Below are 25,038 nucleotides of genomic sequence, written 5' to 3' on the forward strand. Positions count from 1 at the left end.
CCCAAATCCCTCCTTACACCAAATACCTACGGTCCAAATACAACCGCTCCATTCAAGGGTTCTGAAACAACCGCTTGCGCAAGACTTTACTTTCAAGGGGAACACGTCCCGCTAATTAATTCAATTTGAACACAATTTTATCTCATAATAGTACTCGTGTAATCAAAACCCCATTAGCCTCCCCATTAAGTTTTCCATTTGGATTAATGATTTAAGTTAGTTAGCACAAACAAGTAACAAAATAATAAATTTGCATAAATGTGAGCATCATCGAAGGACTAAAATAAAAGTATACAATCATGACATATGTAATATCATACCAAGACATGATCATATATTAATAAGTATATTCATGAACACAAGAGCATAAAATACCTATGCCAAACAGAATTTCTAGATTCAGTACCACTTAAAGATTGAAATCAAAAGGGCTATTTCAGATTTTTCCCGAACTTGGCCTTCCTATGGTTCGTAGGAAATTTAATCTAGTTTTTAGAACATGTTTCGGAAATGTGATAGCTTTTCTAGATTTTCAGTTCTTTAAGAAATACTCCAGCGCTGTCCAAATTCGTCAACCATTATGAAAATCGAATTTTCTCACAAACTGCTCGCTCTTTTTCGATGAATTTTTTTTAATTGAAAGATAACTATTTAAGGAATATTTTTACATAAAAATGAAGTCCAAGATATTTTTATACATTTTCCTAAAATTCTCGAAAGTTGGCTGTAAAATAGATTTTTCATGCACAATACTCAAAATAAGAAGATTGGTGAGGAAAGAGGCCAACTAAGGGAAATTTTTCACTTATTTTGTAATGAAAACATACTAAATAATGTACCAATAACTTAGATTTTTAGAGTGATGGTATGCCTTTACAAAAATGTGAGATATGGGAAGAAGAAGATAGTTTTGCATCTATTAAGAGGACATACGAATAAAAGAAGGGTTAAAGCCCACTTCATCAACTTTGAACACATGAACACCATTACAACACTTCTGAAAATATAGTTTTAAGACTCTAATAACATGTATTTGAAAAAGGAAATAGAAGGAGAGATGGTGATATGGCTTACTCAATTACTAGTTTTGCTAAAATGGACAAGTTTTGCCTTTCCTTTCCTCCTCCTCCACCAAGGTTCTCTTCCTTTCCTTTCCTCTCTTTCTCTCTCTCTAGCCAAAATATGTGTGTGTGTGTGGGTGTGTTTGATATGCAAAAATGCTAGGGGAGAGGTCCTATTTATAGAGAAAAAAAATTTATGGTGGAAAGTCTAAAAAGCCCTTGGTTGGAATTGGATGGAAGAATTTGTAATTAGTTGGAACGGAATGAAATGGAGGTTGATTATGAAGATTAATTATAACTTGGAACATGAATCCTAGTTTGGTCAAGATAGAACTAGGTTGAAAATTAGTACAAACATATCTCCCTGATTTAGGGGATTTAGTCAAAATTCTCCATGAAATCAAGCATTCTTGTCCCAAAAAGTACACAACAAAGGGTTCCTCTAAGGTGGCCAGCCACATGATGATGATTTGAAGGAATTAATTTATTTTTTTCTTGTGTACAAATGTTGAAAATTGCAAAATATGGTGTATAAAATAAGTTTTAAGGTATAAGTGTATATATATATATATATATATAACAGTACTTGTTTGGGGTCAATTAATGATTTAATAAAAATATGAGGGCTTTGGGTTTAATTTATGAATTGGAACACTTATTTTAGTGTAGAATTAAACTAAATTAGGGTTACAGTCTAATTCGGTTTGGATTTTTTGTTTCGAATAAAAAGGCGATCAACCGACGAACGTGATAAAAACCAAAAAAACCTAGGGTTTTCAAGTGGTAATCCCATATTTAGGAGGTCAATTAATCAGTATTAGGGTATTAGAAATTATTCATAAGTTATCACAATCGATTAGGCTTTGCGAGTTTTTAGTTAGCGCATGTATTTTGATCCTAGGGTTAAAATTGCAATTAATTAAAAAATTGAGGGACTTCAAAGAAAAAAAAATTAAAAGTAAAGGACTTTTAAGAAAATAAGGTTGCGTTTGGTAGAGCTTTAGAATTATGATTTGAGAATAGAGTTGTATTTTGAGTTTGTGAGTTTTGGAATTATGATTTGAGTGTAGAAAATTTGTTTAGTTATGAATTTTAAAAAGAGTTTTAATTAAGTGATGTGACATATGATATTGAAAAGTTTGTGTTTTGAAAAGTGTCTTGAAAAATGGGTGTGGAATTTAATTTTTTAAAATTGTAACCAAACAACACACTCAAACTAAGAGGTAGAATTAAATTTCAAAAACCCACCAAATAGAGCCTAAAATTTTTAGGGGCCTCACAGACAAAGGGTCCACTCGAGTGGTCAAGCTCTTTTCAGCATATTTTTGAAAGATATTCTATGTTCATATCTTCGTTCCCATCTTCTTCTGAGCATGTCTAGGCATGAATTATGATTCCTTGGGAAATAATAAATAAGAAAACAACATAAGTAATTGAAATAGAAAAGAGAAGAAAGAATCATTCGATTCGAGCAATGTATTACAATGTGTATGGGTTATGTGTAATGTGTAGGTTAAACATTGAAGTGGACCATTGGATTAATCAAGGTGAGTAATGTCTTTGTAACGGTATTTTTGTAAGAACTACTTTGAAATTACTTGTGTTATACGATAGTTTATGAAACCTATACTTGGTACAAGTTATGAGATATGACAAGATTTTCAAATAAGTTCTTTGAGACGCTAAGTGATCCTTTGAAATTCCGAATCGTGTACAATGTGATAGGTTTTTCGAAAACGAGATTTGTTAAGAATGAATGAGTTTCCTTTTGAACAACAATTATGAATTATGCTTTGATCATTTGGTAACTACTAATTTATCTATGATCTATAAGTGATGTTCTGTATAAGTTAATGAACCGTTGTAAATGTTCTGTATGATGTCGATCTTGATGATTGTTCTGCATGACTTCGATAGTAATCATTCTGTATAGAATCTATACATAATTGATGTTTTGTATGCCTTCAATAGTAATCGTTCTATATAGTATCTACACGTAAAAGACGTTCTAAATGAGCTTATCAAATGTATAAGGCATCAATATGATGTTGCGCATTCTGTATAAGGCATCATTGTGATGTTCTGCATTTTGTATAAGTCATCAATGTGATGTTCCGCATTTGTCTCGTTTAAAATCTATTTGGATTTTTTGTTCGGATCCAATTATTGAGACAATTGAAAGGGCGTTTCCTTATTTTGGGATCATCGATATTTTCTTTGTTTTAAATCATTGGGTTTTGACATAACTTTGGTGATTCTTAATCCTTTCAAAATGGCAGCAACATATATTTTTTTGTGATTTCTTTCTATCAAAGAATCATATAAATGATTGATTCCCACACGATGCACTTTGTATCGAAAGAGTTTTATCAATTCCAAGAAATTTACCTTTTGGGATTGGAAACTTGTAACCCTTTTGGTTTCTATATTGAAGATATATTTACGAAGTTGTTCCAATTTATTGATTGGCATTAACCCTAGATCCTTACCCTTGAGAAATGAATCAATACCTTTTACTTGAGCTTCATCGTGGACTATTTCCATTACAACCCAACAAAAAAAGAGGGGTTCTAGTGGGACAGAACAAATGATGTCGAGCCAAGAACACCTTCATTCTTATATAAAATGGTGGATGTAAGAATCCACAATGGATTGTGTCCTTCAAGTCGTATAAGTCATCAGATGTGATATTCTGTATATGTCGTCAAGTGAGATGTTCTGCATGAGTCACCAATATGGGTATTTCGAATAAGTCATTCTATCTGAATGTTCTGCATGGTATTTCGATAAGTTAAATAAGGCCTTCGGGCACTTCGCTATGTGTTAAGTTATGAAAGGTTTAACAAACTGTATTTGTTATTATATATTTCCAAAACATGTTTTCATTATGTCAAGAACTTCGTATTATTTTGATAAGTTACGGAACTCATTCAATAACCCCTTATATTAAGATTACTCATTAGGCTTCCAGCTCACTTCGTTTATATATATATATGTATGTATGTTGGTGAGCATTTGGAAGTTCACGTTTTGGAGTTAGCCTTCTTGTGAAGTCACCTGAGTCGTGCCTCCGCGTCAAGGCCTTAGTGTTGTTTTGGCCAAGCTTGAGAAGCTTTAGCTTTGTATAGTTGCTATGCTATAGTTTTGATCTTGTGTTATGTATATATAATGAATGTTGTAAATATTATGATATGACGTGCGGTATGTGTTGTATGTTTCTGTTTATAGCATATATGCATAGCTCAATGGACAAATTTTTTATTCTGCTTTCGTTTCAGGCCTCGTATATTTAATTATGTTTTTGTTGATTTTGTCTTTGAAGCTTGGTAATTTGAGATTACTGGCCAGTTACGGCCCAAACCTCTAGGGGCGGGTTTGGGTCTTGACAATCTTCATCGGCAAATCCCATTAATTACATCATAGCCACTTCCTCCAAATCAAATCAATTACTATAACACTTGTTTTGGCTAAGGTTTGTTGATGGATTTGGAATAGAAAAGGGGCTGCAAGCATCATTAATGGGTGTTGTAATGCCCTTCCTTTCTCCAATACTAACCTCTCTACCGAATTAGTTATTAAAATTCCAACAGTGACACTAACAACCAAATACTATGCGCCAAACCCAATCTAATCGCCCACTTCAACCCTTCATTTTCCTTTCTTTGCTTGTTCGTCTCACTATATAAATTTTTATACATAAACATTTAACAACAAAAAAAACTTATGTAAACATATACCCTTAATTGGTGGTTGAGGTGGGTATGGGGCAAGGTGGGAGTTTAAGATGTTAGAGATGAGAATAAAATTGGAATGTCAAAATATAACGAGATTAGGGGTCGAAACAAAAAATTGAGGTGCCACTAATAACACTCACTAAACACTCAACTTCTTACTCACACAATATTAGATAATTTATATTTTACGTTGGTTTCTTACTTAGTGGTGGCCAATACTATGTATAAGAAGAGAGAAATACTTAATAACCTTAAGAGTAGGTCATTTAGGAGCAAAATAAATTAGTTTCTAGTAAGAAAAGTGGACCGTCTAAGATGCAACAACTGTAAGGTGATTCTTGCAGAGAATCTAACGTCTCAACATAGGATTTTGGTACTAGATTTATGATTTAAAGGGCAACACCAAGCTAGGAAGGATAGTAAGTGCTGTAGGACGAGATAGCGGGACCTAAAAGGGGATAAACTAGAAATATTTAAGAATAGAATGGATAAAGAAGGTACTTAAGTGTCACGACCCAAACCCGTCTCTATAGGTTTAGCGTCGTAATCGGCCAGTAACCCTTGGATTACCGAAGGCCTCGTAATAGAAAAACATATAATAAGGGGTTGCAGAAGCAATAAATGGTAATATACATAGTCCATTGAGCTGTGAAGACATACATGAGACAGATATTCTTAAACTTCAATAAAGATGTGTGTGACGTCAAAAGATACAGTTAATACACGTCACTCCAAGTATTGTACATATAAGCAAAAAATTGACCCATAATTAAAACAAAAGAACCAAAGTCTTAAACACAAAAACATAGCCACAGGATTTGACATGATTTGGAACCTCCTCGGGAGGCACAAAGGGTGGATGACAAAACGGAATTTTAGGCCATCAACTCTGGGCCTAGTCTCGCGCCTGATCACCTACATACATAAATAATATAAATAGTGAGCTGGAGCTCAGTGAATAATAACAAGGTAAAGATTTTAATGAATGATGTCCATTATAGAGTTAGAAATCAGAGTTTTATGCATATACAAATTTTAAATCAGAAACAGATTCATATACTTGATCATGTTCATTTTCAGAGTTTATACATTTCACATCATAGTACGTGACACATCCATTAACGTTAACAAATCCGATGACCCATAAGGGACAGTCGTGAAGGCATTCTGATAACCCATAAAGGGACAACCATAAGGCATTCCGATGACTCGTATGCACAGAGACGTTTTCGATGACCCATAAAGGGACAGCCGTAAAGGCATTCCGATGACCTATAAAGGGACCTGATGACCCATAAAGGAACGCATATCATATGATGCTAAGGATGCCACCAATACATTTCAGATCATTCATTTGCACAAAACATAGCATTTCAGAAACTAATCGTGTTGTATCATCAAAAAATAGTTAAGCTTAACATAACTTTATAGAGTTATTACTAACAAATAACAAGTGGCTCCAAACAGACAAAGAGAGTAGACAACTAAGATATCTTGTGGCGCGTGACCTACACAGGTACAAAACGAATTCATATTGAATTACACACCTGAAAACATTTACTTTGTTCTTTCTTATCTTGGTGTTGTACTACTTCTTTATCTTCATTATGATGTCTTAAACTTAGCCTAGGAATGCCTAGGATGGAAAGATGATACAAAAATGCACTTGAAAATACTTAACCAAAATTGCTGAAAATAGGGTCCTTGCTCGAGCGTAACTTCTTATGCTCAAGCGGACATGCAAAATGTGAGTGGTCGCTCGAGCGCAAGATCCGTCGCTCAAGCGGTCTGTAAACTTTTGTAAAAGTGCTAGTTGCTTGATTTTTCTGCTCGATGCTCGCTCGAGCGTAACTTTTGTCACTTGAGCGGATTGCAAAACATAAGAACTTTTGAGAGCTTGCATTTCGCGCTCGAGCGAACTTCTGGTCGCTCGAGCAAAAGTACACGCACTCAAAGTAGTCGCTTGAGTGTGGATTCCTTTGCTTGAGCAAAAGTGCAAAATATGGAATTTCTAGATTGCACTCCCTAGCTCAAAATTCAAATCTAACTCATCAAAACATAACTTTTGGCCCCTAAAACTTGAGAAAACAAGTTTAGACTTTGAAAACATTAAGAATTAAAGATCTTTTCACAAAATCAAGGCCCAAGAGTAAGTCAATTGTGCAAAAATTCTACTTGAAATGTAAGAACATGATATGAACATGACATGCATGTATTCACTTGGGTTCATGGCTTCCAAAACATGATCAAATGAGATCCAATGGTGAGGAATGGTATGAATTCTTCAAACCATGCTAGAATTACAACATGCATGAGAGAAAATCTTTGAAGATAACTTCAAAATGTCATAAAATATGCATTCATGCATTGCATGATTTATACTCCTTCATTCTAGTTCAATTTCAACTTAATTCTCTTGTATTCATGAACTTACTAACTCAAGAGCAAGACTAAAGGCTTGAATTATTACCTTATACTTTGGATTCACAAGTGTAGAGGCTTAAATTTCTAAACTCTCCTCAAGTTTCCAACAATTCCTAGCAATTCACCCCTTCTCCCTTGATGACCTCACTCTCACTTGGTCTCTCTCTCTCTCTTTCTCCACATTTATAGCTCAAAAAGAATGAAATGAGAGTGTATGGATGCATATAAGAGTCCATTAGTGCCTTAGTTAGGCTTGGATTAAGTAATTCATCAATTAGTCTTAATTGAGCACTAATTACTCTAATTTAATCGTTCCGAATCGAATTTCAATTAAACCTACCATAAAATTCTAAAAATTCTAATTAACACATAAATCAAGTCAATTTCTGAATCGGATGCTGATAAGACCTTCAATTCGCAACTGAAACGAAAACATGTACAGATTTTTCTTCGTTAAACATATATATACACATATAAGGCAACATATGATGCAAGAATTTACTTTAACTATTTATTAGGCATAATTAAGCATGGATTAACGTTAATCATAGGTCCGGATTGTTACATTAAAACTTAGAAGATGATGCTAATACTATGTAGAACTCGATAACCACTTGTATAAAGAGAATCTCAAAGGAAGTCCTTAGAGAGTCGAAAGGAAATGGACCCAACTCTAAGGAAACTTGGTAGTGGAGGGATGAGGTTCAAACGATAGTAAAGACGAAAAAAGAGTGCTTTAAAAAATGACAAAATAATAAAACAGAGAAAAACCTTAAGAGTTACAGACTGGCTAATAAGAAGGTCAAAAAAGTAGTGAGAGAGGCTAAGTTGAAAGCCTATAATGACCTATACACTAAACTTGATAGTGAAGAGAGAAAAAAGAATATGTACAAACTTAAGAGAGAGAAAAACAAAAGATATTAATCAGGTTAAGTGTATTAAGAGTGAGGACTCAAAGGTGTTGGTAAAAGATGAAGAGATTAAGAAGAGGTGGAAGAACTATTTTGAGAATTTAAATGAAGAACATCAAGGAAGGTCAAAAGGGGAGGAAATAACCAGTAATACAGAAATCCAAGACTACAGGTTCTATTGCAGGATTAGGAACTTTGAAATGGAGATTGTACTCAAGAAGATAAATTCGAATAAGGTTTTAGGACCCGATAATCCCTATTAAAACTTGGAAATGTTTGGGTAAGAAGAGGGTTACTTGGTAGACTAGGTTATATAGCAAAATTTTATTGACTAGGAAATGTCAGAGGAGTGGAGGAAGAGTATTTTAGTGCTAATCTATAAGAATAAAGATGTCCAGAATTGCAACAACTATGAAGGAATCAAGCTGATGTGTCATATATAATGAAAGTGTGAGAAAGAATGATGGAATATCTATTGCAAGATATAACAAATGTGTTAAAGAATCAATTTGAATTTATGCCCTGTAGGTCAACAATGGAAATGATATATCTTTTGAGAAAAATAATAGAGAAGTATAGAGAGAAGAAAAGAGACATTCATATGATTTTTATCGATTTTGAGAAAGCATATGATAGTGTCTCGGGATATAATCTGATAGGTGTTAGAGAAGAAAGAACGTGGCAAAAGGCTATATGGATGTAATTAGGGATATGTATGAAGGTGTGGTGACTACTATTAGATCGCCAGTTAGAGAGGCAAGTGAATTTCCAATTATTGTGGGGTTACACCAAGGATCAACCTTAAGTCCTTATCTTTTTGTTTTAGTTATAGATGAGTTGATGAGAAATATTTAAGATAATGTGCCATGGTATATATATATATATATTTTGTAGATGATATTGTGTTAGTGGATGAGATTAGAGAAGGAGTTAACACTAAACTGGAGACTTTGAGAGAAGCACTTGAATTTAAAAGATTTAGGATAAACAGAACTAAAACAGAGTACATGGAGTGTAATTTTAGTAATAGTAACAATGGAAACAGAAGAGAAGTAAAGATTGAGAACCAAGAACTACCTAAGAGTGGATTTTGTCATTATTTAGGATCAATTATCACAACGGATGAGGAGATTGAAGCAAATGTGGTCCATAGAATTAAGGCATAGTGGCTTAAGTGAAGGAGTGTATTTGGGGTATTGTGCGATAAACGAATACCCAAAAGATTAAAAGGAAAGTTCTATAGAACTGCTATTAGACTAGCAATCTTTTACAAGACGAAATCTTGGGCAACTGTAACAACCCTCATACTGTTTACCGATTCATGACTGATTGATTACCGATAACCATCGATTACCGTTAAACTGAATTGATTATGACTGATAATTGGACTGGTTAAAGTACTGAACTGACTGACTGAAAAACTGGAACTGAATTGACTGAGTCTATCTGTTTAATTGTGCATCTATCTGTTCGATTAATTATTTGATTTGTTCGTGTTTTATGTTTAAACTGCTAATTGAAGGCCTTATCGGCGGCCGAACCAGGAATTGGTTAGTGTTCTATGATCCTCATAATTAATGTGATTTTATGGTATATTTATCTGAAAACTGACTAGGTATGATTAAATTAGATTAATGGTACCAAATTACATGAATTGGACTTATTACCAAATTGCCACCCTTAGTGGCCCACTCAATATAACATATTAGAGCCCTTGCATACTTGAATCAAAACATTTCATTAGTTCCTTCTCCTTGTAATTGCCGACCATAGAGAGAGAGAGACTTGAGGAGTTGATTTCATCTCAATTGTGCTTGTGAATTGCTTGGTAATTGAAGTGTAGATTGCTACTTTGAGCTCCTAGACCTTGAACACAAGACTAAGGTAGGACATTCATCTTCTTGTTGTTGTCATAGACTTAATTCTTGCATGATTCATGCTTCAATTGTAGAGTTAAGTCTTGTTTTAGTTCATACATGTTGTTATAGAGCATAATTCATGCATGCATGTTTGAACTGGTGAGTTTTGAGTTGAATTCATGGTAAAATTGTACATGCATGTTCATACGTATGTTTAAGTCCATGATTTCATCATGTTTTGGAAACAATTGGCTCCTTAGAGCATCAAATTGAAGCTTTGGAATGGTTTGAATTCACGCATGTTTGCATGTTCTTCTTGTTCATGAAAATGGTTTGAAACTGGGTTTCAATTAAACACCCTTGGGCTTTGATTTCTCAAAATTGAGCTTTGAACTATGTTATTCTATATGTTTACAAGTGTTTTTTGGAAATTCAGCCCAAGAGGATCGGTTTTGATGCTTTTGAACTTGGTTTTTGGCTTGGAGGTGCAATCTGGAATTTCCAGATTTTGCACTTCCGCTCGAGCGGAGTAAGTTCCGCTCGAGCGTGGAATCCGAGCATCCAGTATCTCTGCACTGTTTTACAGACCGCTCGAGCGGAGGATTGGGCGCTCGAGCGGAGTCATGTGTCTCAAGCTCGAGCGGGCGTCGAGCGTCCGTTGAGCGGAGATTCCACCCATCCAGCACTTTTGACTGTTTTTGCAGAATGCTCGAGCGGGTGATTATACGCTCGAGCGGGTACCCTTGTCTGCATGTCCGCTCGAGCGGAGTTATCTACGCTCGAGCGTGAACCCTGTTTTCTGAAAAATCTGAAAAATGCTTTTAAAAGTACATCTTTGCATCCTCATCCCATTCTAGGCATTCTTAGACCTAGTTTAAGGCATCTTATTGAGGATATAGATGTAGAACACACCGAGGCAAATTAGGGATTAAGTTATGATATTTCCCAACTGTGCAGCTTAGTGTGTGTTCAATCTGTGAATTGTGTAGGGTTGGCGACTGGGGAGACACGCTCTAGCATACTGTAGCCTAAACTCTGTGAGTAACAATTGTGTAAAGATATGTTCAAATGATTATCTTCCGAATACTGAACTGAACTGTTTACTGAACTGATATTGTTTACTGAATGAATGTATGTCCTATATTCTAAACTGTACTGTGGCATCCTTGGCATCTACTGTTACTGTTACTGTTACAGAGATCTCTGTCGGTTCCCTCGTGGAACCACTACTGTTTACTGATTGATGGCCATCATTACTGTTCGGTCTTTAAGACCTACTGTTTACTGCTATGCTAATGGATGTACCACATATGACTGAATAACTGTTCTGACTGAAAGACTGAAGTATTGTTTAATGAACTGATTTCATTACTGTAAGGACATTTCATTCATAACCCCTTTACGCATTATGTTATTCACTGGGCTTTAGCTCACTGTTTATATATATATGTAGGTGTTCAGCCACCAGATCGGAGCTAGGAGCGTGGGTTAGACTCCAGTTTTGTCAAGCCAGCCTTTGTGCCTTACTGCGAGGTTCCGAGTTGCCATGCTATGGCTTTGGGGTGTTTTGTTTTTCCCCCGTCTGTCTCCATACTGTTTGGATTACTGTATAGACTGTCAGCTGCTAACTGTACTGTTATCAAGGGATTAGGTCCCTGTACTGTGTGACTGTAAATTTTGTATAGACTGTACTGTTTGGATGTATGAATGCATGAAAAATCTTTTTGGCATACAGACTGTCACAGCTCAATGGACATTATTCATTTACTGTATTGGTTTCCGCCAGGCCCTATACTCTGTTTTACTGTACTACTGTTAAGCAGGCCTTCGGTAATCTCAGATTACTGGCCGGTTACGGTACTAAACCCATAGGGCCGGGTTTGGGTCGTCACAGAGTGGTATCAGAGCGATACTTAACCACGAGTTATACCGCACACACGTGTCCAAATGAGCTATAGGGTGTCCTAGAAAAGTGATTAGGGCATTTCATGAACTTGAAAAGTGTGTGGCTATGTTATGACTGAATACGTGTTAATGTGATAACTGTCTAAATATGCAACTGTTTATGTTACAATTGCTGTAACTGCTGTAACTACTTATAGTGAAATGGACAATGCAAATGAACCTGAATCCTCATTTATTGAGGCAAGAATGGAAAGAATAGAAAGAATGATGGAATTGATAACCGCTAGACTTGAACAACAACAGAACCAACAGCCCCCACCTCCTCCTCCTCTTCCTCCTCCTCCGGTACAGCCGGAACCTAATGTGAATGTGAATGACGGGGATATTATTGCTCTCACCCATAAATTCAGCAAGATGAAACCGCTATCCTTTCAGGGAGGACTGGAACCGCTAAAGGCTGAAACTTGGGTGCTTGAAACAGAAAAACTATTTGAGGTGTTTCCGTGCTCAGAAGCGAATAAAGTATTGTTAGCTACCTTCACCCTACAAGAAGAAGCTAGAAGGTGGTGGATGTTGATCCGCGATACAAATACTGTTATGACTTGGGCTCAGTTCAAGGAGTCCTTCTTTGAAAAGTATTTCCCTCAGTGTGTCAGGGATAGAAAAGTGACTGAATTTGAACAGCTAAAGCAGGGCACAATGTCCGTTGCGGAATATGAGACGAAATTCACCGAGCTAGCTAGATATGCACCGCATATGGTGGATACTGAATATAAGAAGGCCAGGAAATTTGAAGGCGGCCTTAATGTTGCAATTCTCGACAGAATAAATGTTTTGAAGCTACCGAACTATGTAAATGTTCTTGACCGAGCCTTGATGGCTGAATCAAACATTGAAGCACTGAAAACTGAAACACCAACGTCGGAATGGCGTAGTAAGAGGCAGGGTTTCAAATTCAAGAAAGGCAAGCACAACCCGGCCAACAAGAAATAGAATACGGGGTCGACAACCAACCCCAGCCAAGGGAGTGGGTTCATACCACCCTGTTCTGAGTGTGGCAGAAAGCACAAAGGGGTCTGCTACAAAATATCTGGTGCCTGTTACAGGTGTGGCAAGGTGGGTCACATGGTTAAAGACTGCCCCTCTGTCCCACAAGCCAGTAGTAAAGCTGCACCAAGCGTGGCAGCATCAACTGTAGCACCAAAGCCTAACCCCAAAGCTACCGGGAAAGAGCCCATGAGGCAGGGCCGAGTGTTCGCCCTAGTACCGGGAGACGTGCAAAATACAGAGACCGTTGTGTCAGGTATCCTCTCTATTTGTACACAAAATGCATATGTATTGATTGATTCGGGGTCTACACATTCTTATGTATCGCATGCTTTCTCACGGAAATTGAATAGACCCTTAGAACCCATGAACTATCTGCTAGCCGTATCATCACCCGTAGGAGGATCCATGACATGTGCTTATATGTACCCCGCATGTGAAATCGTTGTTGGGGATATGCATCTGTTTATTGATTTACTACCATTGAACATTGATCATTTTGATGTAATATTGGGGATGGATTGGTTACAAAAATATCATGCCACTATTGATTGTGTGACCAAGCAAGTTGTTTTCCGTCCACCTGGTTTGCCTGAATTCGTGTTTAATAGGAGTGGAGTAGTACCTCCTCCGTACTTGATTTCGTCAGTGAAAGCGGTTAAATTAATTAGAAAGGGGTATAAAGGATATCTGTGTTCTGTGCTGACTGTATCTACTGATGATAGTGTTAAAACTGATGAGAATTGTATTCCTATAGTCAGGGAATTCCCAGATGTATTTCCAGATGATCTACCAGGGGATTTGATTGACAGGGAGATCGAATTTACCGTTGATGTGATTCCGGGTACACAGCCGATATCGAAAGCTCCTTACAGAATGGCCCCAACTGAACTGAAAGAATTAAAAGTGCAACTGCAGGAACTGCTGGATAAGAAGTTTATCAGGCCTAGCACTTCGCCATGGGGCGCTCCTGTTTTGTTTGTAAAGAAGAAAGATGGCTCATTGAGATTGTGCATTGATTACCATGAATTGAACAAGGTAACTGTAAAAAATAAATACCCATTGCCACGTATTGACGATTTATTTGATCAGTTACAGGGTGCACAAGTGTTTTCCAAGATTGATCTCAGATCGGGGTACCAGCAGTTGAAGGTTAAACCGGAAGACATTGATAAAATTGCTTTCAGAACGAGGTATGGCCATTATGAATTTTTAGTTATGCCATTCGGAGTCACAAATGCCCCTGCTGCTTTTATGGACCTCATGAACAGAATCTTTAAACCATACCCTGATGATTTCATTGTAGTATTTATTGATGACATACTAATTTACTCCAAAAGTATAGAACAACATGAACATCATCTGAGACTTGCCCTACAAACCTTAAGAGAACAGAAACTGTATGCTAAACTTTCTAAATGTGAATTTTGGCTTGACCATGTTATGTTTTTAGGGCATGTTGTTAGCAAAAATGGAATTTCTGTTGATCCACAGAAAATTGAAGCTGTAGTGAACTGGCCTAGACCAACAAATGTGACTGAAGTCCGAAGCTTTTTGGGATTGGCTGGATATTACAGAAGATTTGTCAAAGATTTCTCCAAAATTGCCCTACCATTGACTCAGTTAACTCAGAAGGGGACATCATTTGACTGGACTGACCAAAGAGAATCTGCTTTCCAGGAGTTGAAAACTCGATTAGTGACAGCACCGGTTCTTACCTTACCTTCAGGTACGGATGGTTATACTGTATTTAGTGATGCTTCTCATAAGGGTTTGGGATGTGTTTTAATGCAGAATGGGAGAGTAATTGCCTATGCTTCCCGTCAACTGAGACCGCATGAAAAGAACTACCCGACCCATGATCTGGAACTTGCTGCAGTAGTATTTGCACTGAAAATCTGGCGTCACTATCTGTACGGGGTGACATGTGAAGTATATACCGACCACAAGAGTTTGAAATATTTTTTCACACAGAAAGAACTAAACATGAGACAGCGGAGATGGCTAGAACTGATTAAAGACTATGACCTACAGATTCTGTACCATCCGGGAAAAGCCAATACCGTTGCCGATGCATTGAGCCGGAAATCGATTGGAAACTTAGCATGTTTGCTTACCGAACAGAAAGAGTTGCTTTGTGACCTTGAAAAATCTGAAATTGAAATTGTTTTACGAGAACAAGGCGGAACCTTAGCTGCTATTTCTGCTCAACCGGCACTGATTGAAGAAATTAAAGAAAAACAGCAACTGGATGACTTCTTGAAGAAGATCATCGAAGAAAGAGAATCTAAACCGAGACCGGGATTCAAATTTGAGAACAATGTACTGAAATTTCATGAAAGACTGTGTGTACCAAATGATACTGAACTGAAAAGAAAAGTTCTGCAGGAGGGCCACAACTCAAAATTGTCTATCCACCCGGGGAATACGAAAATGTACCAAGATCTGAAACAGAATTTCTGGTGGCCGGGAATGAAGAAAGAAATTGCTGACTTTGTGTCCAAATGTCTTCATTGCCAACAGGTCAAAGCTGAACATCAACGACCTGCCGAATTATTGCAACCCCTACCCATACCAGAGTGGAAATGGGAGCATATCACCATGGATTTTATTGTGGGATTGCCTCGTTCCAGAAAAGGTATGGATTCAATTTGGGTTATTGTTGATAGACTAACCAAATCTGCTCACTTCTTACCTGTCAAGACAATCTATAATGCGGACAAATTGGCTGTTATCTATATTGATGAAATTGTAAGACTGCATGGAGTGCCTGTGTCTATTGTTTCTGACAGGGATTCGAAGTTTACATCGAGGTTTTGACAAAGTCTACAGACTGCATTGGGTACTGATTTGAGGCTGAGTAGTGCCTATCATCCTCAGATAGATGGCCAATCAGAAAGGACCATCCAAACTCTGGAGGATTTACTGAGAATGTGTGTCCTTGATTTTCAGGGAGATTGGGAAAGTCATCTGCCATTAGTTGAATTCGCCTACAACAACAGCTACCATTCGAGTATTGGTATGGCGCCTTTCGAGGCATTGTATGGCAGAAAATGTAGATCTCCGATTTGCTGGGCAGAAGTTGGAGATGGGCCTTTGCTTGGGCCCGAGATTGTTTATGAAACAACTGAGAAAGTGAAACTGATACAACAGAGATTGAAAACTGCACAGAGCTGTCAGAAAAGTTATGCGGATGTCAGAAGACGGGACAGAGAATATGAAGTGGGTGATCACGTTTTTGTGAAAGTGACACCAATGAAGGGCCAGACTCGTTTTGGAGTCAAAGGCAAGTTAGCGCCAAGATACGTCGGACCATATGAGATTATTGAGAAAATTAAGTCGCGCTCCCTCCTGAAATAGAGCACATGCATAATGTTTTTCACATTTCGATGTTAAGAGATTATCTCCGGGATCCCTTCCATGTGATTGAGCCTACTCGAGTAGTGTTGAGTGATGACTACACTTACGAGGAACGGCCTATACTGATTGTAAATAGACGAATCAAGAAGTTGAGAAACAAAGAGATCCCATTGGTGAAAGTCGACTGGCAGAACCATGGTGGCATGTATGCCACTTGGGAAAGGGAAGACGACATGGCTAAAAGATATCCTGAACTGTTTCCACTGAACCCTGTTTTCTTCCAGAATGAAGGTAACTCGAGTTTAGAGGACTAAACTCTTTATAAGGAGGGGAGACTGTAACAACCCTCATACTGTTTACCGATTCATGACTGATTGATTACCGATAACCATCGATTACCGTTAAACTGAATTGATTATGACTGATAATTGGACTGGTTAAAGTACTGAACTGACTGACTGAAAAACTGGAACTGAATTGACTGAGTCTATCTGTTTAATTGTGCATCTATCTGTTCGATTAATTATTTGATCTGTTTGTGTTTTATGTTTAAACTGCTAATTGAAGGCCTTATCGGCGACCGAACCAGGAATTGGTTAGTGTTCTATGATCCTCATAATTAATGTGATTTTATGGTATATTTATCTGAAAATTGACTAGGTATAATTAAATTAGATTAATGGTACCAAATTACATGAATTGGACTTATTACCAAATTGCCACCCTTAGTGGCCCACTCAATATAACATATTAGAGCCCTTGCATACTTGAATCAAAACATTTCATTAGTTCCTTCTCCTTGTAATTGCCGACCATAGAGAGAGAGAGACTTGAGGAGTTGATTTCATCTCAATTGTGCTTGTGAATTGCTTGGTAATTGAAGTGTAGATTGCTACTTTGAGCTCCTAGACCTTGAACACAAGACTAAGGTAGGACGTTCATCTTCTTGTTGTTGTCATAGACTTAATTCTTGCATGATTCATGCTTCAATTGTAGAGTTAAGTCTTGTTTTAGTTCATACATGTTGTTATAGAGCATAATTCATGCATGCATGTTTGAATTGGTGAGTTTTGAGTTGAATTCATGGTAAAATTGTACATGCATGTTCATACGTATGTTTAAGTCCATGATTTCATCATGTTTTGGAAACAATTGGCTCCTTAGAGCATCAAATTGAAGCTTTGGAATGGTTTGAATTCACGCATGTTTGCATGTTCTTCTTGTTCATGAAAATAGTTTGAAACTAGGTTTCAATTAAACACCCTTCGGCTTTGATTTCTCAAAATTGAGCTTTGAACTATGTTATTCTATATGTTTACAAGTGTTTTCTGGAAATTCAACCCAAGAGGATCGGTTTTGATGCTTTTGAACTTGGTTTTTGGCTTGGAGGTGCAATCTGGAATTTCCAGATTTTGCACTTCCGCTCGAGCGGGGTAAGTTCCGCTCGAGTGTGGAATCCGAGCATCCAGTATCTCTGCACTGTTTTACAGACCGCTCGAGCGGAGGATTGGGCGCTCGAGCGGAGTCATGTGTCTCAAGCTCGAGCGGGCGTCGAGCGTCCGTCGAGCGGAGATTCCACCCATCCGGCACTTTTGACTGTTTTTGCAGAACGCTCGAGCGAGTGATTATACGCTCGAGCGGGTACCCTTGTCTGCATGTCCGCTCGAGCGGAGTTATCTACGCTCGAGCGTGAACCCTGTTTTCTGAAAAATCTGAAAATGCTTTTAAAAGTACATCTTTGCATCCTCATCCCATTCTAGGCATTCTTAGACCTAGTTTAAGGCATCTTATTGAGGATATAGATGTAGAACACACCGAGGCGAATTAGGGATTAAGTTATGATATTTCCCAACTGTGTAGCTTAGTGTGTGTTCAATCTGTGAATTGTGTAGGGTTGGCGACTGGGGAGACACGCTCTAGCATACTGTAGCCTAAACTCTGTGAGTAACAATTGTGTAAAGATATGTTCAAAAGATTATCTTCCGAATACTGAACTGAACTGATATTGTTTACTGAATGAATGTATGTCTTATATTCTAAACTGTATTGTGGCATCCTTGGCATCTACTGTTACTGTTACTGTTACTGTTACAGAGATCTCTGTCGGTTCCCTCGTGGAACCACTATTGTTTACTGATTGATGGCCATCATTACTGTTCGGTCTTTAAGACCTACTGTTTACTGCTATGCTAATGGATGTACCACATATGATTGAATAACTGTTCTGACTGAAAGACTGAAGTATTGTTTAATGAACTGATTTCATTATTATAAGGACATTTCATTCATAACCCCTTTACGCATTATGTTATTCACTGGGCTTTAGCTCACTGTTTATATATATATGTAGGTGTTCAGCCACCAGATCGAAGCTAGGAGCGTGGGTTAGACTCCAGTTTTGTCAAGCCAGCCTTTGTGCCTCACTGCGAGGTTCCGAGTTGCCATGCTATGGCTTTGGGGTGTTTTGTTTTTCCCTCGTCTGTCTCCATACTGTTTGGATTACTGTATAGACTGTCAGCTGCTAACTGTACTGTTATCAAGGGATTAGGTCCCTGTACTGTGTGACTGTATATTTTGTATAGACTGTACTGTTTGGATGTATGAATGCATGAAAAATCTTTTTGGCATACAGACTGTCACAGCTCAATGGACATTATTCATTTACTGTATTGGCTTCCGCCGGGCCCTGTACTCTGTTTTACTGTACTACTGTTAAATAGGCCTTCGGTAATCTCAGATTACTAGCCGGTTACGGTACTAAACCCATAGGGCCGGGTTTGGGTCGTGACAGCAACTAAGAAACAATATGTAGATAAGATAAGTATTGCTGAGATGGGGATTCTAAGGTGGATGTATGGCAAGTCTAAAAAAGATAAAGTTATGATTGAGTATATTCGTGAATGGGCAGGAGTAGCACCAATAGAAGATAAGCTAAGAGAGAATAGATTGAGATGGTTTGGTCATATATAACGAAAACTAATAGTGATAGTAGTGAAGAGATGCGATACAGTGACAGTAGAGAGAAGTATTAGAGGAAATGGTAGACCTAAATTGACGTATGCTTGTGTAGTAAATAGATATATGAATCTCCTTAATTTAACTAATCAAATAGCCTTTGATAGAATCTAGTGGAGAAGAAGGATTCATATAGCTAATCCCATTTGATGAGATTTAAGACTGAATTTGGTTTGGTTTGGTTTGGTATCTTCTTATCCACATTCATTTTCAAAATAGTGAAGACAAAAAACAAGTTTTTCTTTGTATTTTGTTCAAATTTTGAAATGACCTTTTTACCAGTCAAATTAAGTTTTAATAGTTACCAATTTGGACAATCGTCTATAATTATATCACATTAGTTGAAATTAAAAACTCTAAAAACTAAATAGATACAATTAATTTAAGAATTAAATTAAAAAAAATGTCAGTAATTTAGGAGATAAAAGTGAAATGAAGTTGATGTTGACATGTAATGTATTTACATATGGCCCAAGCCCAAAATGGCAGAGAAAACCCAGGAAGGCACAAGCCTATGGTACAACCAACCTGAGGAGGTCCAAGCCCATAATATAATTAGCCCAGTGGGCAGTGGAAGAGACTCCAGTGATTTCTTTGAATTTAGAAATGCTATCTACTTCTTTTAAGACCATATAATTAGTTGAATACTAATTTACTTACCATAAGCCCATAAAGCTTCACAAAGTGGTCCAATTAAAAAATTGTTGAAACCCACATAAGAGACCAATTTGTTTTCTCTAACAAAACTGACACAAACAAGTAAACTATATTATTTGTTTGTTGCAAAGTTTTTTAACATGTGGGTTATCAATAGCTTTTTAACATGAGATAGGATTGAGGTTTTAGTAATGCTAGGTTCATAGAAATAAAACACATATAAGTGTATAAAACAGTTTATTATGGGGATGAGATTTATTTTAAATGTTTCACATTACACTTAAAATAAATTTTTACCACACAATACACTTATTGTGTTTTTTTATATTCTATTTCTGTACATTTCATATTATTGTTAAGTTTGTTTTTATATAAAAGTGTGCTTTTTCAAATTTTTAGAGAGGTCAAAATCTTTATCGGTCATCCTTTCGTCCTATGTATATGTGTGACATTTTCCATAATTAGAGAAATTCTAACTACCATAAAATAATTATAAATTTACCTTTCTTATTGTTAGAATGGTTTAGAAATTCTAGGTTAATAACAGAAATTTTTTCCTTGGTCTATTTTTTAGGTGGGACTCGTGCGTCAAAATTGACGGGTCAAAGTGGTAACGCGTTCTATGCCACGTATGGAAAATTGAAGCCAAAGTGTGCTCCATAGAAATAGAATTTTGGTAGAAATTCCTTAAGGTTGGAAAATGACTTGTCCCACATTGATTTGGTGAGAAGTTTTGAATGAGTTTATTAGGCATGAGATTGGAACTTGGAGTGTGCCCCAAGGGGTACCTAAGTTTTGTAAAGAGTGAGGTTATGGGCTAGATCCATTGGACCCAAAAATCACCACACGCGCACCGCCGTCCGATCGGGCCAGGGTTGGACTTGTTCAGCCTAATACTAATCTTTTTGGATAAAAAACATTTGAGTTTATCTTATTTATTTTGAAATAAAATCTGTCTGTTTTTATTTCAAAATTCTGGGTTGAAATTAAATTCAAATTTTGTAATGCACCTCTCTATAAAATTCTGTCCAAACCGAATACAGAATACAGATTTCGAATTTGTTTAATTTTCAAATTCAAATAGATTCGGTTATCTGTCCAATTCAAAACTCAACAGGTACAGTACCTGTTCAAACAGGTTGCACCTGTTTAATTCAAAACCTGCAGCCACCAATACATCTATAAATAGACTAGTTCTCCATTTGGATTTACATATTCACTAATTTCGTCCTTAATAATTCTGCAAACATTCTCTTCATATTGCTGCATTATTTTCTTCCGAGAGAGAGTATAAATACTTAGTGCGTTCGTTGAACAAATAAATTGTAGTGCTGCATTTATTTGTTGATTGATCATTTCATCCTAGAAGATAGACGTCCATTTTCTCAAAGCACCGTGGAGAGGACGAATCTGTCTTAAGGAGACAGTGTTGAACACTAGACTTGATCAGAATAATATTCAAGATATTAATCAAGTAAGTTATTTATTAATTTTCTGTTTTTATTATTTATTTAAATCAAATTTTAATTTTATTTTTGTAACAAGATGAAATCTGTTTTTATTTATTTAATTCTATTTCTAGTTTGATTTTTGTAATCAAACATTCTCTCTCCTTTCTTATTTTTCTTTTATATTCTGTTTGTCGTTTAGTACCAAAACAAAATTAATTAATTAATTTAATTACAGTAAAGATTGTCCAACACTTTTTTATAATCATTAAATATAGAATGAAAATTCTCAATGGAGACGATCAAAGTCTCATTTAGTAAGTGGTGGCCGTGGCTAAAACTAGCATTTGTCGTTGAAAAAACTTGGCAATGACAACTTCGCCGATGCAAAAAAAGATTACACAACCCTAGCACTTTTTTACCCACATTTGTCGTTGTCACGCCATCACAAATTATTTATTAATGCTGTATTTAGTTGAGAGATTTGAGGAGAGATTTAAAAAGAAAAATAGAAAAGGTAAGTGAAATATAAATAAAATATACTTATATTTCACCTAATTTTACACACCTTTTTCATTTCCCTTTCTAAATCTCTTCCCAAATCCCTTAACCAAACACAACGTACAACAAAAATAGTATTTACAACGGCAAGTTGCTGATGGAAAAAAAAAAAAAAAATGAGTGTAATGAATAATTTTGGTATTTATGTAAGAAGTATATAAAAATATATATAATGTGTATTTAAATTTTAAATTTTATATTATTTGAGCCTTAATTGAAACTTATTGGGAAAATAACAATTCAGTATATATTTATAACATAAATGTCAAATTAGTGATAAACTTTACAAATTTTAATAATTTAAATTATAAATGTTTTTATGAATCAATAATTATTTTTGAAATATAACTCTCATATGTAATTTCCCAAACTTATTCAGTGGTGGTCAACAGGACCCATACTAGTTTAAGTTGAACAATTTTATTAATGTTCTCATCACTGGAGCATCTAATCTAATGGCATTACTTAATTTCTTGGAAACCGTACCTCATGTTGGGTTTTTGGTGGCTTCCAAAATTGTTGCTTCTGTGCTGCCCTCAAAACAACCAAACACATGAAACATATTTGCTGGATCACAGGAAAAATAGTTATATCTAAAGTTCAGGTGAAGCTAACATGGATAAGGTTTTCAACAAGGATAACAAGTCAAGGGCCATAGATTCTAAAGCAGACCTCTAGGAACCCAGTTGCCACTCACAGTCCATCTCCGGCAGAGACAACACCCAAACTTGTCGGAGATAGAACCATTTTCATATGAACCACAGAGCTGAGATCAAATAACTAAAATAATTCATGTCATGGACAACCAAAGCTGTAGCTATTCTGAACTTCATGAAGAGATAGGATAAGAAACTTCACCTTAGGTCTTAGATATTCATGAACCTGGAAAGTCACTTTTGTAACCTGAATCCATATTTTTGTCCCACACCACAGCTAAGAAATCAGAAAGCAAAATCAAGCAAAAACTAAATTGCTAAAACAAGTACATAGTTAACCATTATGGCTTATACAATTAAAACACCACTGAACACCAACATGATAAATAACAGCTGATCAAATGAAAAGAAAAGACAAAAAATGTAGTTCATACTATTTCATGTATGAAATAATTTCAGGAAAAACTTAAATTAACAATCTCAATATTGGACTTAGGGTGAACTATCTTTGATTGCTGGATATAAAGATTCAAAGCACATTACTTTTTAAAAGAAAAGAAGAAGAAAAAGATGTGAAAAAATATGAAATGCATGAGTCTACAGATGGAACTTCCATTAACAATCAAATTAACTTTTCTTAGTACCCTACTGCCATATTTGTTCCATGGATAGGATAAAGGGTAACTTAGTGATTATTGCAAGAATGAGATGCTCTTTTTTAACCTCAGGCATTGATATACAAAGGTTGTCTAGAATTCTGTTCTCAGGATTTTTTTGGCAAACAAACAAAATATTAAACAAATCGGAAGACAAGAATAAGAAGAACAAAACATAGAAATTTGACAAAGAGAAATTGGGAGAAAAAGCACCCCCTGTGTGTTTCAAAACTATCAGTTAAACGAGAGAAATAATATAGAACATAAGGATAATATAGTAACAAATAATATACTCATCAAAGGAAAACCAAACCAAAAATAATTTATTAAAATAAAATAGTAACTGAAAAATTGTAAGATCGGAATAAGAACTACGCAAATTAAGCAATACAAATTAAATAACAAAATAGAAATTTGAAAAGTAGAAATTGGGAGAAAGGCACCTATGTCCATTTCAATACTATCATTTAAACAAAAAAAATTGGGAAAACAAAATAGAATACTAAAAAGTTAATTAGAAAATAAAAAATACTGCACTTGTGGTTGTAAAAAAAATCTGAGAGAGATACTTACTCTGAACGGAGATTGCGAGAAAGAGATGTTCGTTTTTTCTAATCTTCAACATTGAGATCCAAAATATGAATTCTTATCTCAAGATTTCTTGGCAACCAAGTAATAAATATATATATATATATATATATTGAAAAAATCAAATAATTTGAGAAATTTAATTAAAATAAAATATTAAACAAAGAATATAAGATGGGAAATAAGAACTACGGAAATCAAGTGGTACAAATCAAAGAATAGTTGGATGGAAGCCAGGAGTTGAAATCAAATATCTGCAAAATCAAAGAATGGTTTAAGAATTGGAGTAAGTTTGTGGTAGAATGGAAGCCAGGAGTTTATCTAGAACAAGAGAGATGTGTGTGGTTGAGGTGTTATGGCTTACCTCTAAGTCTTTGGAATAGGGGCACATTCAACAACATTGGAAGCTTTTGGGGTACTGTTCTAAGCTTGGATGACGATATTTGCCAACCAAAGTCCTTCTCCCATACCAGAATCAGAGTGGCTACATCTTCTATGGAGATTATTAACAAAAATATATTTTTGGAGTGCAAGGGTAAACTTCATCCCATTCTTGTGTGTGAAGAACATTTAGCAGATTGTAGCATCATGAAGCACGGTGGTGTGGAAGAGTGCAGCTCCAACGAAATTTGTAGCAGTGGTGTGGAAAGAACAATTCCAGAGGGATGCTACAGGGAGGAGGGAAAAAGTGTGATGGAGGTTAACACAGTTGTTGAGGAGTCAAAGTGCAGTGGAGTTTTCAGCGGAGAAGAGGAAGCTTATTCCAAGGAGGTAGAGCAGAGGATAGAGCCTAGTGATTGTCATTTGGGAGAGGAGGTTAACACAGTTGTCGAGAAGACCGTGATGGAGGAGTCAATGCACAGCCCAAAAATTAATATTAAGCAAGCTTTTACTCCTGGTTTTCCCAGGAGATTTAGAGGATCTAGAGATGGGCATGGTCTTGGCCTATGAAGCACGGACACCTCTCCGAGGGCTCCGTACCAGTGTCAGACACGTGTCGGACACGGACACGCGTCGGACACGCAGTGGACACGTGTCCGACACGCATGGGAGAGTGTCCCATTTTTTTTTTATTTTTTTACATCTGGACACGTTTTGGACACGTTATAGACACGTTTGGGACACGCGCGGGGCAATTTCACAGTTTAATAAAAAA

General features: G+C 36.3%; 1 long non-coding RNA gene across 5 annotated transcripts in view; it reads right to left on the reverse strand.

Annotated features, from left to right (window-relative positions):
- Window positions 1-5,452: 5,452 nt before the first annotated feature.
- The window catches only part of LOC145822600 (uncharacterized), a 32,085-nt gene continuing 12,499 nt past the window's right edge, over window positions 5,453-25,038 (reverse strand). The window contains exons 3-6 of one of the 5 annotated variants that reach the window (XR_014364124.1): window positions 22,841-22,885; window positions 22,655-22,748; window positions 22,469-22,549; window positions 5,453-5,710 (exon numbers count right to left, since the gene is read on the reverse strand). This is a non-coding gene — a long non-coding RNA (uncharacterized LOC145822600). The other 4 variants (XR_014364125.1, XR_014364123.1, XR_014364121.1 and 1 more) reach the window with 4 other exon arrangements.

The sequence above is a fragment of the Camellia sinensis genome, chromosome 3 (genome assembly GCF_055761805.1).
Source record: "Camellia sinensis isolate YWXY chromosome 3, ASM5576180v1, whole genome shotgun sequence".
In the NCBI taxonomy this organism is placed as follows: domain Eukaryota; kingdom Viridiplantae; phylum Streptophyta; class Magnoliopsida; order Ericales; family Theaceae; genus Camellia; species Camellia sinensis.